This window comes from Schistocerca cancellata, chromosome 1 (assembly GCF_023864275.1).
Source record: "Schistocerca cancellata isolate TAMUIC-IGC-003103 chromosome 1, iqSchCanc2.1, whole genome shotgun sequence".
Lineage (NCBI taxonomy): Eukaryota > Metazoa > Arthropoda > Insecta > Orthoptera > Acrididae > Schistocerca > Schistocerca cancellata.
In genome coordinates, this window is record NC_064626.1 from 915178866 (window position 1) to 915193305 (window position 14440).

General features: G+C 43.2%; 1 protein-coding gene across 1 annotated transcript in view; it reads left to right on the forward strand.

Moving 5' to 3' along the window:
- Window positions 1–14440, forward strand: part of LOC126191305 (uncharacterized) — a 532110-nt gene that overhangs the window by 10722 nt on the left and 506948 nt on the right. The window lies entirely within an intron of this gene.

A 14440-nucleotide genomic window follows, 5' to 3' on the forward strand; every position in this document is an offset into this window, starting at 1 on the left:
GTTCACTTCTGCTGGGAAACAAGCACAGGTACACGTAAAGAAAGTCGTCGACTTTACTCTGTTATGCTCCCTTATGGAAAGACGTTCTTACAAGATAGATCTTCATATTTTTTTCTGGAACTTATTGCCCAACAAAAAGTTAAAAATAGGTTTGATCCCCCATGTTGTGACTAAGTTCTCTGGGCGACTCCCATTGAGTAGAAGGCAAAAGTCACTCCCGCTGAAAGCAATAGAGCCCTACAACGTCGGAGATCTCAAACAACTTGCCCTATGAAAAAAAAATTACTTCCAAACCGAAACTCGTTGATAGTCAGTTGTATAAAATAATAACTTTTTGCCATCAAAATCATAGGTACCGCAGTGAAGATTGCAGTACATTTTGTGTCCGCTTAGGAATGGTGGAGAGGTTCCAGTTGAGAACAAGCAGCCGGCGGGTGTGGCCGAGCAGTTCTAGGCGCATCAGTCTGGAACCCTTCCGCAAATTGCTGCAGATTTCAATGCTGGGTCATTAACAAGTGTCAGCGTGAGAACCATTCAAGGACACATCATCGATGTGTACCCTTGATGACTGCATGACAGAAAGCTTTACGCCTCGCCTGTGCCCGTCAACATAGACATTACTGTTGATATCAGGAAACATGTTTCCTGGTCGGTCGAGTCTCGTTTCAGATTGTATCGAGCGATTGGACGTGTACGGATATGGAGTCAACCTCATGAATCCATGGACACTACATGTCAATAGGGGACTGTTCAAGCCGATGGAGGCTCTGTAGTGGTGTGGGGCGTGTGCAGTTGGAGTGATACGGGACCACTGAACGTCTAGATACGACTGTGAAAGGTGACACATACTTAAACATCCTGTTTGATCACTTACATCCATTCATGTTAACTGTGCAGTCCGATGGACTTGGGCAATTCCAGCAGGACAGTGCGACGCCCCACACTTCCCGAATTGCTACGGAGTGGCTCCAGGAACACTCTTCTGAGTTTAAGCACTTCCGCTGGCCACCATACTCCCGAAATATGAACATTATTGAACATATCCGGGATGCCTTGCAACGTCCTGTTCAGAAGAGATCTCCACCCCCGCACTCTTACGGACTTATGGACAGCCCTGCAGGATTCATGGAGTTAATTGCCTCCAGCACTACTTCAGACATTAGTTGAGTCCATGCCACGTCGTGTTGCGGAACTTCTGCGTGCTCGCGGGGATCCTACACGATATTAGTCAGCCGTACGAGTCTCTGCGGCTTTTCAGTGTATTATCTGGGGGAGTTTTCCTTTCAGTGATTACAAAAGACAGCAGTCCCCATATCTGAGAGGGTCAACTGTTCTGCTCCTGCTGAACAGAACACTACGATGGAGATGTTCCACAGGTGATAGGCAGTGGATTTTCTAGGTACCAGAAAGCTTTTGGAAAATAAATAGTTTTATGTCGTTTTCAAAAGGCTGATACGTCAATCGATATGGAACTAATTCATAAAACTTATGTGTGGGGCGGTTCTTTCTTAACGTCCTTCTTACACAATGTCGAATTCTGTCTACACCGAGCTAAATCACCCCCCCTCCCCCCCCCTCCCCGGTCCCTCACCACCATCCAGACAAAAATTTAGCAAACTTCGCTTTGATAAAGTGTTGAAACACCATGGCGACTGATCGCGTCTGCAGTTCGCAATGTTATGAACGATACAAGATTACAAGTGCAGAGGACAAGCAGCGCACTACTTGGGCAGGATTTTCGGGAACGTAGATCTCATAAGTCGGTTTGTTACGTTGTAACAGGAATATACGATGAGTAAAAATCCGTAGCGAGTCAAGATGACTGATCGCTCCTGTGTGTCTCTTATTCCAAGCTTTTGTTGTCCTATACAGATGGGCCGAAAGCTGGCATCATGTGGTATTATTCAAGGTACATGAAGTCTCTAAGAGATGATTACTAAAATATCTCCAGAGCATTACAGATCTCCTTCAGATTCCACTTCTCTTGTCCTCAGCCCCTCCACGAAGCTTCCTTCGGTCTACTGTACGAATAACACGAAATAGACCGTCGTTCACGTACTGGCACTCTACCTCATATCGACATTGGTCTCCAAAATACTTCTTGAAAGTTTTCTTTCTGATGTTCACCTTATATGGTTATATCACTTGTTATGTATTTCACTATTATTGTCTAATCCGCTTTCAGAAAACAATTGATAATGTCACTTTGAAGCCGAAATCATGGTTGTGAAAGTGTAGATGTAACACTGTAAATAAACAACAGTCTAATTGTGGTACTGACTTCAAAGGATACTTTCCACTTCGAAAATCACATTGTCATTTTGTAAATGACTGTCTCTCAATAGTCTCTTCATCCAAGGAAAGATGAAGGAGGTACTGGCTTATACGTCTGAAGAATGCAGTGTGATTGAGGTACAATTTGATCTACATCTACAGGTCGGCGACAACAAAATATTTACGCATTCGGAGGAGAAAAATTGTCACTGAAATTTCGTGAGTAGATTCTGCCGTTAGAAAAAAGTCTTTGTTGTAATTATTGCTACCCCAATTCGCGTATCAGATCCGTAACACTCTCTCTCCTATTTCGAGATAATACAAAACGAGCTGCCCTTCTTTGAAATTTTTCGAAGTTATATGTCAACCTTGTCTGATACGAATCCCACACCCGACAGCAGTACTCCAGAAGAGGACGGACAAGCGTAGTGTAGGCAGTCTCTTTAGAAGATCTGTTGCGTTTTCTAACATTTCCGTCAGTAAATCACTTCTTTGGTTTTCTCTGCCCACAACATTTTCTATGTGATTGTTCGAAGTTAAATTATTCGTAATTTAAGCACTAAGTACTTAATTGAATTCAAAGCCTTTAGATTTGAATGATTCGTTGCGTAACGGATATTTAGCGAATTTCTTGTAGTACTAATGTGATGACTTCACATTTTCCATTACTTAGAGTCAATTGCCATTTTTTGCACTAAACGGATATCTTGTCTAAATCATTTTGCAATTGCTGTTGATCATCTTATTACTTTACAAAACGGAAAACGACAGCATCATCTGCTAACCACCTAAGAGGGCTGCTCAGATTGTCTCCTAAATCGTTTATACAGGTCAGGAACAGCAGAAAGCACTTAAGACTTCCTTGGGGAACGCCAGATATTAATTCTGTTTAAACCGACAACATTCCGTCAGTTATCCCAAACTGTGACTTTTCTGACGGGAAATGGGCCAAAGAAGCAGCATGTGTGTCTGTGTGCTGTACAGAACGTGCTGGGACGCGAGCAGCCTAGGAAGCCAGATTTTTGTCATGTTCGAACTGCCGTGCACTATGTTGAAATCTGGTTTATGGCTGCTTTTCACTTTTTCCACAGTCGCCTCGATAGTGATCCGCTGGTCTTCGACAACCAAGGTTTCCACTTTTCTTGCGATTTCTCGTTCGTTCATGACAGAGGGATGGTCTGGCACTTCCTTCCTCAGCATAACTGGCTGCAGTGTTATGTCTAAAGTCTAAAGTTGCAGAAAGTGAAATACCATACGATGCGCCATTGCTGCGCCTCTTCTTCTTCTTCTTCTTCTTCTTCTTCTTCTTCTCGTGACCTCACAGCATGAAATTCCACACTGCACCGCTCTGCGGAGCGTGGAAGAAAGAATGTGGCATGTCAGATTTTTGTCTCGTGGAGAGAAACGTGGCCAATGACATGCGTCTTCGTTTTACGTAACAAGCAGAACATAGGAGCCGCCATATTGTATGACGTTAAACATCGTGTTTGGTGAGTTTGCTTTCTCATAGAGTACGTGGTATAAGCATATGCTGTTTCAAATCACCAGTAAGTTGAGGATTTCTCGAAAGCGCGTTGATTTTGATACGATTTGTTGTAATAAAATGAAATGATATAGTTTGTGTGCTACGGAAATATACCGTTTGAATGCAGCAGCACAATGATCCACCAAAAGAACGTCTCTTTGGTACAATCTGAATATTAAACATTAAATAATGACGTTTGTAGATACAGTATTTAGACAGTATATGCCAATAAGGAGTGTCGACTATTACATCGAAGCTGTAGCATAGTTGATAGCGTCGTGTGGTCAAAGTGACGAAGAAAAAGATGGTGGATTCACGTCCACCTTCATTTTTTTCACCTTTGAATTTCTTAAGGACTCTGTGTCTTTCTTATTTATTTAGTTGAAGTATTATCTCAAAAGTTGAAGTTTTTTTATCATAAATAATATATTTTCTGCAATTATTGTTGTGAATGCCGACGGCTGGAATCTTTCCCCTTTTCATGGTGAACCTCCTATTCAATGATGGTGAGCAACTTCGAAAAAAATCTTTTCTTCCATTCCAATGAAATTACGAAACGAATCGCGGCCTTGAAATCTATGTGACGAAACACATTATTTCAGAGTCACGTAAAATGATTTCGCAACTGCGAATAAGTACTACCATCAGCTGTAGAATGGAATGACAACGAAATTTTGTGCCGTCCGGGACTCGAACCCGGATTTCCCGCTTTTGGCGAGCGGTACCTTACAATTTTTTTAAAAATCTCATTTTGTTCGTTTTGTCTGCTCGGGGCGGACGTCGAAAGACACCTATTTCAGTTCATTGTTGATGCATTAACCCAGTTTTTTTATTACAGAGGGCAGCTAGCCGTCTGACCGAACACGCTGAGTTACCGTGCCGGCTTTTTTGGCTATCCGTGCACTAGTCACGGGCCGTGATACGCGGGAAATCCGGGTTCGATTCCCGGTGAGGCCCAAATTTTCATTAATGTCATTCGTTTCCGCAGCTGATGGTAGTCCTTATTCGCAATTACAAATTCATTTGATGTGCTTCGTAACGGCTGTGGTCGCCGCAGCGCCTGTCCCTTTGGACATGCATGCTTGTCGAAAAAAACTTTGCATCGTGATCATAATAACACAGGCACTGCAATATCTTATCATTTCAGAGTGTTTGCGTCAATGAAACATCGAGAATATTGATATTGTGCACTCACAAACTGACATTAGATACTATACCTTAACTATATTAAATTCAAAACTGAAAATGGGATGAAAATTCAACTCAGTTAACGACTAACTACTACCAGTACGTATCTCAGGTCGTTGTACAGCATTACGGAGTGTTCCTCTACCAGCAATTCGGTGTTCAAGCAATCGACGAGTCCAGAAATTTCTTCGCAGTTTTCTCCGTTCTTCTTCGACAATCGCAAACAGAATTAATGCAGCTATTTGACAAGTATCCGTTTTAGTAAAGAAACAGTACGGTGCGATCCAAATAAAGCCGGCAACGGCCACTGGAAAGCGCTGAGAGAGCAAATCACGTTAATGAGCTCGTCCCGTGTGGCGACAGCACTGACTCTCGAGAGGTAGGATATCAAGTCCACTTCCACGTCAACTGCCTCGTAACGTGTTCAAATGGCTCTGAGCACTATGAGACTTAACTGCTGAGGTCATCAGTCCCCTTGAACTTAGAACTACTTAAACCTAACTAACCTAAGGACATCACACACATCCATGCCCGAGGCAGCATTCGAACCTGCGACCGTAGCGGTCTCGCGGTTCCAGACTGTAGCGCCTAGAACCACTCTGCCACTCCGGCCGGCACTCGTAACGTGTGAGGGCGGCTTTACACTTAACATGCATCATCATCATTTCGTTGGACCTTTGTCCCACGTTAACGCGGGGTCGGCCTTGTTGCTATGGATTTGGCGATGTTAGTCTCGGAGGGTGGCCGGATGCCCTTCCCGTCGCCAACCTCTATCCCCCGGGACGGAATTAGTGTATCCCAGCTGTCTGCGTGTAGTGTAAGCCTGAAAGAGTGCGATCGTATTCTAATGCCTGGGAGTCGTGTAACTGAAGCGGGACATGGGGACCAGCCCGGTATTCACCTAGTGGTATGTGGAAAACCGCCTAAAAGCGACATCCAGCCGGGCCGGCACACCGGCTCTCGTCGTTAATCGATACGGGGCCGGCGCGCCCACCCGAGTCCAGGAACCAGCGTATAAGCGCTCTCGGCTAACCTGGCGTGTGGCTTTACACTGAACATGCCTGTACATATCTTGCAACGTCAAATGTGCACACGCAGATTCTGTAGTGCTAGAGTTCGTGCAGCACGGTCGGCCTTCCAGCTCCAGCGTACTAGTAAATTCTGAAGTAATGAGAGTCGCTGTCGACACAAGTGCTCCGTGCGGCGGTAGCGGCGCGGCATTTGGCGCAGAGTCCAAAAGAAGAGATGGGCAGCCGCGTGTACGCAACACTGGCCGCCCCTGCGCGCCGTGTGGGAATGCGATGCACTTTGCAGCGGGCAGCGGACGCCCCGGGCAAGGCCGCGGCGCATCCTCACCTCCTTCTGCGGTGCCCGGGGCAGCCGCGCCGCTTGCTCAACACACTGCGCCCAGACGCATCAGCACGCCTCCTTGAACATGGCGATTACCTAACAGCCACGGACATTTGTACTGTACAAGATGCTGGTCACGTAATTCAAAGCGGCACTCGCCACGAATATCGGATTATACACGTGTCTTCCTAATGACTCAGTCGTCACGCCATATAAAATCGTGTGTGTTCAGTTCAAGTGATGATGACGAACGAGAGCGGAGTGTTTTTTGCTGTCGTGGTCTTCAGTCCTGAGACTTCTTCATCTCCCAGTACTACTGCAACCTACATCCTTCTGAATCTGCTTAGTGTATTCATCTCTTGGTCTCCCTCTACGATTTTTACCCTACACGCTGCCCTCCAATACTCAATTGGTTATCCCTTGATGCCTCAGAACATGTCCTACCAACCGATCCCTTCTTCTAGTCAAGTTGTGCCACAAACTCCTCTTCTCCCCAATTCTATTCAATACCTCCACATTACTCATGTGATCTGCCCATCTAATCTTCAGCATTCTTCTGTAGCACCACATTTCGAAAGCTTCGATCCACTTGTTGTCTACACTATTTATATTCCATGTTTCACTTCCATACATGGCTACACTCCATACAAATACTTTCAGAAACGACTTCCTGATACTTAAATCTGAACTCGATGTTAACAAATTTCTCTTCTTCAGAAACGCTTTCCTTTTCATTGCCAGTCTACGTTTTATATCGTCTCTACTTCGGCCATCATCAGTTATTTTGCTCCCTAAACAGCAAAACTCCTTTACTACTTTAAGTGTCTCATTTCCTAATCTAATTCCCATGGCATTCTTTCTTTTGCTACTGCCTTTATTATCCCACAGTGTGCGCAGGGTCGGTATGGTTAATTTTAAGGGGTGACCGGATGCCCTTCCTGCCGCCACCTCATACCCCATACCCCCCCCCCCCCGGACGGAATTAGTGTACCCCAGCTGTCTGCGTCCAGTGTAAATCGTGAAATAGTGTGAATGTGTTTCAAATGTCTGTGGGTCATGGAACTGAGGCGGGACGTGGGGGCCAGCCTGGTATTCACCTAGTCGGATGTGGAAAACCGCCTAAAAACCACATCCAGGCTGGCCGGCACACCGGCCGTCGTCGTTACTCCACCTATTGGAGCTATTGGATCCGGTGCCGGCGCGCCTATCCGCCGAGTCCAGGAAGCAGCGCGTTAGCGATAGCTCTCGGCTATCCTGACGGGCCAATCTAATTCCCTCAGCATCACCCGACTTAATTCGACTACATTAGATTATAGTAATGGTGCTAATAATAGAGGAGAGAGGATATATCAGTGTGTCAGCAAGTACCCTTCCCTCATCGATAACATCGACAGTGCCACCAAAGTTAATGTCTAGAATAGTAAACTTCCTTAGCTTCCTAAGCGTAGACTACGGCAGTTCCGTCGTAGCTTTGGTCAGATAAGACTGTACTCGCGTTATATGCATGTCAGGTCTGTTTGCATAGCTATTGGGCGTCACCTAATAACAATCACTTTCTTTATGTGTGAGGTAAGACTCGTACTAGATTTCTCTAGAAGCCGGATGCGGTGAACCATCTAAACACCGAGTGAGGGTAAAGAGGCCGCAGAACCCAAGGAACATTTCTGTTCCACATAGTGATCCTCCTGTTTGTTACTTAAAAATAAACAGCATTTATAGAAAAATTGAAGTTGTCAATGTTTAATTCAGGTTTTATTCGAAAATCACTGATTTGTAACGTGAAACAGAGGGATGTTGTAGTAAAAATAAAGGATAAACACAGAATTATCATGTATCAGTAGGAAACTCAACTTCCTCAAAAAGGAAAGGTAAAATAAAAATAAAAAAGAACGTAAAACAAAAGTGTACCAAAAATCACTTCAATACTTGGTCGAACTTACATAAAACACGTTTCCGAAGTGTTGGGTGCTATTACTAGGGTTCGGTATTTCCAAAAAATACAATCACTTTACACTTTCACTTCACTGCCTACCTTATTTACAGTTCTGATACCTTCTCGATATCCGCCGAACAACACTGTATGTATTCAGTGCTGGAATGAGAGCAGTGTCGAACTTACCGTCAGCATTCCACTTGAAACTGAAAACTGATACTAAATGATATCGGTCGCCAGTCCTGAAGGAGCAAATTCTGTTTTTTACTTTCGAGATTAACCGAAAAATATTATTGAAAGCTTTTATTTTTGAATAGCAAGTTCACTTGAGTATAAGATGAATCCCAGCAAGATCACTGCGATTTAGCATTATAGCTATCAATTATAAAAACGACGCTGAGACAATTACTAATATTCATGTAGCTTGGATTTTAAATGAAACTTGAAAATGAATATACGTCAAAGTGAACCATGTCAATGTGATATGCTACCTTTCAAAACAAACAGTCTCCTTTTTGCCAGAAAACTTAAATAATAACACTTCTAAGTAAACAATATACTATCATTGTCGTTACAAATAACTACATCTACTGCAATCACTGATCATTAATAAACCAATATTTTTAAAATGGCAAAAGAAAATTGGATAATAAATGTTTGTGAATGATGTTAATACGAGCAGTTACCAACAATTAATAAACCATAGTTATACAAAATCAAAGTTCAACACGTTCACTGATATGACTGTAATTCCCCAAACAGTTCTAGAAGCGAAAGTAAAATTGAATGTTCTTGCCTTCAAGCAGACTCGCAGTAGTAAATTGTGGTATCGAGAAATCAGCACACAGTTTCTTCACGTCTCTGTTAACACAGACAAAGACGGCTCGCCATGAAGCCTTCCTGAGGCATTGTTCTCCAAATGGCAGCGGCGCAATTATTTCGCTACAAATTATATCCGGTAGGACCTTGCATCCGAGGCAATTGTGTTTCTGGACGACTTATAGCTGTACACATATTACCAAGCCTTTTCACTCTTAAGACAATTTCGTCGCATAAAAATTTGCATTTTGACTGCGCGCTCCAAACACCGACTGCATCTTGGCACTGCCTGCAGGAGATTCTTCGTGCTACCCTCGACTACTACACGCCATGGTCAGTTAAAAATAACTCCCTTGGGAATGGATCAGTCATTAACAGGTGAAATTAAATGAACGTATCTCCACTTGATACGACATTACAATTAATAATCTGTTACTTTAAATAATATATAAAAGTCTATATTAACTTGAGATCACAGATATATTAACTATCATAACAAAGATTTAAATTTAAATAAGTGTAGTTTGGTCTGAAAAGCTTAGAAAAATATGGTGTTCTTACGTTACATGATTGTCAGGAGTGTCGGTACACCACTTTCGCTCCATTTGGCCAAAACCTTGGGATAAGAGCCTCCTCCATTGTCATTTAGACCTTCGCAATCAAAGTAACCATGTTCATGACTATCCATTCACGATGCAGTTGCCTATAAGGAGATAGCAACGCTAGAAGACAGTAGCGAATTTCAGGAAAACCTGCAGGCGATCATTGATTGTGCAAGGGCTGCCAAATGACACTGAACGCATACAAGTGTGCTTATGAACAGGCGAAGAAATCCGCTACTGTACGATTGCATTACTGCTGACGAATCACTGGGGACAGTAACTACCTGGGACTAACCATCCGCAGCGACCGAAAGTGGAACCGCCACATAAAACAAGTTATGGGGGAAGCAGATATCTAGCCGAAATTCTTTGGAGGACTCTTAAGGAATAAAATTCATCAACGAAAGCACTCGTTCCACCGATTATTGAGACCAGTATGCTAACCACTGCGCCACATCGTTCAGTGTGGGATGCATATGTACAAGGTGGGCCAGAAGACACAACCGGAAGTGTTAAATGTTACTGTATTGAAACAAGAAGCAACATGAAAGGCAAACAGGAACATGAAACGTCTCCGTAGCTCTTGCAGAAATTGTATTTCACAGAAAGAGATACACGCAAAAACGAAACAACACAATGGCGAACGTTCGTACATACTTCTTACATACTTGAAGCTCTTTCTTCACACGAAGCACGTCTCGTATTCATATCATGATCACTTAATTCATTGATTCTGCCTGATAGAAATGAACGGTAAACTTCTTTTTCCATCCAACGACGCACGGACGTTCTTGGGATGTTCCTCTCCGCCGGTGAACGAAGCAGGGATGCATTTAAGCTTTCAGGAGCTTCATTATCGTTGTCATATTTCTCGGATCTTCCACTGCATTCTGAATCTGTCACAGCCCCGGTGTCAAATTCCTTTCTTTCCAATTTCCGAATATCAGACCTCTTTGAAGCTTCTTTCTTGACGCGATTAAAAAAGTTTTCCCTAAGTTCATCACATGTGTAAACCGTTAGTTCCTTATCATGCGCCCCTACGCTAAGAAAACTGTTTTTCAATCGTGAATCTGCTTGTTTCCGCCATTATAACACATGTTTACAACAGTATTACATTGGTAGCAAAACAGAACACGATCACGTGCCGTAGCATTCGCCAGAAACACAAGCGAAACGAGATTATATGCCCGCATTTTCATTGAGAGACGCCTGCATTATTGTAATTTAACGCATATGTATCATCGTATGAGTTGCTGTAATTTGAGTGACCTCTGTCAAAAGACAGACGTACTATGGGCATGGAACATTATTTGCAATCTAGAAAACATATCCAGATCCATGTAATCTCAGAACTGTATCATAAGCTACTGGAATACTTTGCGATCGTGACTTCTGGCCCATCCGGCAGACGTAGTTGTAGTGAAACGTCCCCTTAGAAAAATTTATGAATTACTGTGCTGATAAACCTCTTACATTATTTGCTTTTCAAACGGCTGAGAAAAACTGAACGTACTCAAACATTCACTAAAGTGACACACAATATTTTTTAGCGCAACGCAATCTGACTTTCAAAAATCCCTACAAAAGAATGGCCCTGACTAACATTAACCTATACCTTTCACAAATCACTTACCTCACAAAAATCTTCGTTACTCGAACTACTGCAATACAGCGAGCGCCACTACTGCCAGCTAAATAAAAGATTCAAACTACTGAAGGCACTAACTACTGATACGCATAGTTAGCAAATGAAAGATTTTGATAGAGAACAAACAATGTATTTACCTTAATAGTGTTGAAAAATCATAATATACATAGCAGTTCATGACATCCAGTCTTACAAATTTCAAAACTCTGCCATTTCTCTCCCGACATCCACCACTGCTGGTGGCTCACCTCCAACTGCGCAACGCTACGCGTTGTTCACATCCAGCTGCCCAACACTACAATGGCAGACAACAATGCAAACTAGCCGCAGACTGCACACAGCACAGCCAGTGATTTTCATACAGACCGCTACGTAACGTTGCCAATAAGAAAACATAAACAGTCTACTTACAGTAGATGAGGGGGTGTTCCAGTTTGTTGCGATCTTCTGTTATCCAGATATATGATTGTGGTATGTTTCTTGGTAATGACAGATGGGTTGCAAAACATTGCAGTAATTCTCATCTCCATGATTCCCACAAAAGATTCTGTGAAGCATAGGAATTCTTATGTTCGCTGTAGCATTCTGGAGAAATGCGCAGCCGCTATGAAGCAAATTTTGCTGGAGTGGCACTCCAGACTCATCTTCCACTTGAGCGGCTATCTTCCCCACCTGGTCTAGATATTCCACGACCTCCATGTACACCTTATCTTCTGGTAACGTCAGCCAACTTCAGTAGAGAGATCATACTTGTCGCAATTGCCATAATATCCGCGACTCAATTAGACCCGCCAATAGTCTTTTCAAGGTCCTATTCACTCGGGCTACTCCTTATAGCTCTCCTCCGACGCTGGTATTCTCTGTTGGAACATTATAACATTACAACTTAATGTTCTTTGCTCCCACAGTCACCTGCGATCATGACCCCTACCACCTGACTGCATCAATTGCATTGCTGACAACAAAGCTGCAGTAGCTAAATTAAAACTGTCATCATCACTGAGTCACATAGCCACGCTGTATACTTTGATCTCTTTTGCCTTGGCAATTATAAAATATTTCTTCAATTTGTTGGGTAATTTTACACAAGCACTTTGTGCTTTTTGTCACACTGAGTGTGGCTCGTTAAGAATCGCTGAGGGAGGTACCTTTTCGATAACAGGACTGGAATCGCAGTCGTGATTAACCTCCAAATTCCTGCTTCCCCCGTAAATGTCACGAGTTAGATTTCTGTAAATTAACTGGAGCTTACGTTTGCTTATTCATTTTCTACCGTTATTAGCAATATCTCAAGAAACATTATGAACTGAAAGCTACAAGCAGAGAAATTTTCGTCACGGTAGAAAACGAACTGGATATTTCTTCTTATGTAACACGACACGTTTTGTATGGAAACAAGCTTACAAGTATACACACACAATTACCAAATCTGACTTAGATATCCTTATGTAAATAAATATCGTTCGTTGACTGTGAATGGTTTCAAGTACTTTATAAGGAAAACTTTACAGGACCACCACATCAACTTCAAATCTCAAATTAATTTTAATCTATACCAAGCATCCAGGTATGAAGTTGCTGGCGTTTCATCATTCACTGAACACCCTCTTATCAACAATGGGCTATGTTTCAAAGTAAGTCATTGATAACAAACGTTTTATTGATATTCGCTGCATTGCGCTTTCCGCTGTCAGTCAACGCCATGTGAATACTCTATCTTACTTTTCCTGCTGAAAGACGGCCTTTGTACGCCAGAGTATTTCATAATCGCGCACCTACGCGCCACGCGAAAGTCAATTGTCATCAGAGACTATCCGACACTAGCCGACACGGCCTGCAGCAGCGGTACATCTTTGCAACAGGATCGGGTAGCTATCTCCTGGGGAGACTCTACATCTCTGACCGGTACCGGTCAGTCGGAGCTCTGTTGAGCGCCTCGTGCAGTTTAAGCACAAAGTACTCTTTTCCTGGGCAGCAGATCGAGCAGATACGATTTATACACTTGTACATTTGATATGGGTGAATTCGACCAGTAACATTCAGCACTATGCTAGACTGCAGCAAGCTACGATCATTCATGTTGTAGTCATGTGATTGGAAATCTAGAGTGCGTTGTGGCTATTTAGAATCGTGACCTGCCCGCATCTCGTGATCGTGCGGTAGCGTTCTCGCTTCCCACGCCCGGGTTCCCGGGTTCGATTCCCGGCGGGGTCAGGGATTTTCTCTGCCTCGTGATGGCTGGGTGTTGTGTGCTGTCCTTAGGTTAGTTAGGTTTAAGTAGTTCTAAGTTCTAGGGGACTTATGACCACAGCAGTTGAGTCCCATAGTGCTCAGAGCCATTAGAATCGTGACCTTTTTGGATTGAATTTGGCATTCGAACTTTTCTCGCTTTTGATAAGAACCCATTGATCGGCATCCGTTTCTGAGGCAACCATCCATAAATTCAGCTGATTTACAAACAGTTTTTCTGACTCGAAAGGTTATTTTTCAGAAATTCGTAAATATATTTTTGAGTATTCTTGTACCATGATGCTCGCTGGTTTAATTCGACACCTATGCTTATCCATGACGATTAACTTTGTGTACATGGCGTAGTCAAACATTATATTGTGTTTATGTTACATTTGCTCTTCCCGAATGTACCATTTTGCACCTTTTCCCCAGGAGTTCTACGTCCCGTACCATACCTCTATTTGAGAATGCTTCAGATTTGCTTTATGATGAAACGTGCTTCATTCCCTTATGGTACCAAGCGAGGTGGCGCAGTGGTTAGCACACTGGACTCGCATTCGGGAGGACGACGGTTCAATCCCGCGTCCAGCCAGCCTGATTTCGTTTTTCCGTGATTTTCCTAAATCGCTTCAGGAAAATTCTGGGATGGTTCCTTCGAAAGGGCACTGCCGCCTTCCGTCCCCATCCTTCCCTAGTCCGATGGGACTGATGACCTCGCTGTTCGGTCTTCTCCCCCGAATCAAACCTTATGCTGCAGCTTGTTCAGGAATCACGATGAATACGTAAATATCACTTTCGTTTATCTTCCGCAAGAATTTATTTGGCAAATCGGATAAGGCAACGTAAATCCAAACTTCGAGACACGCGGC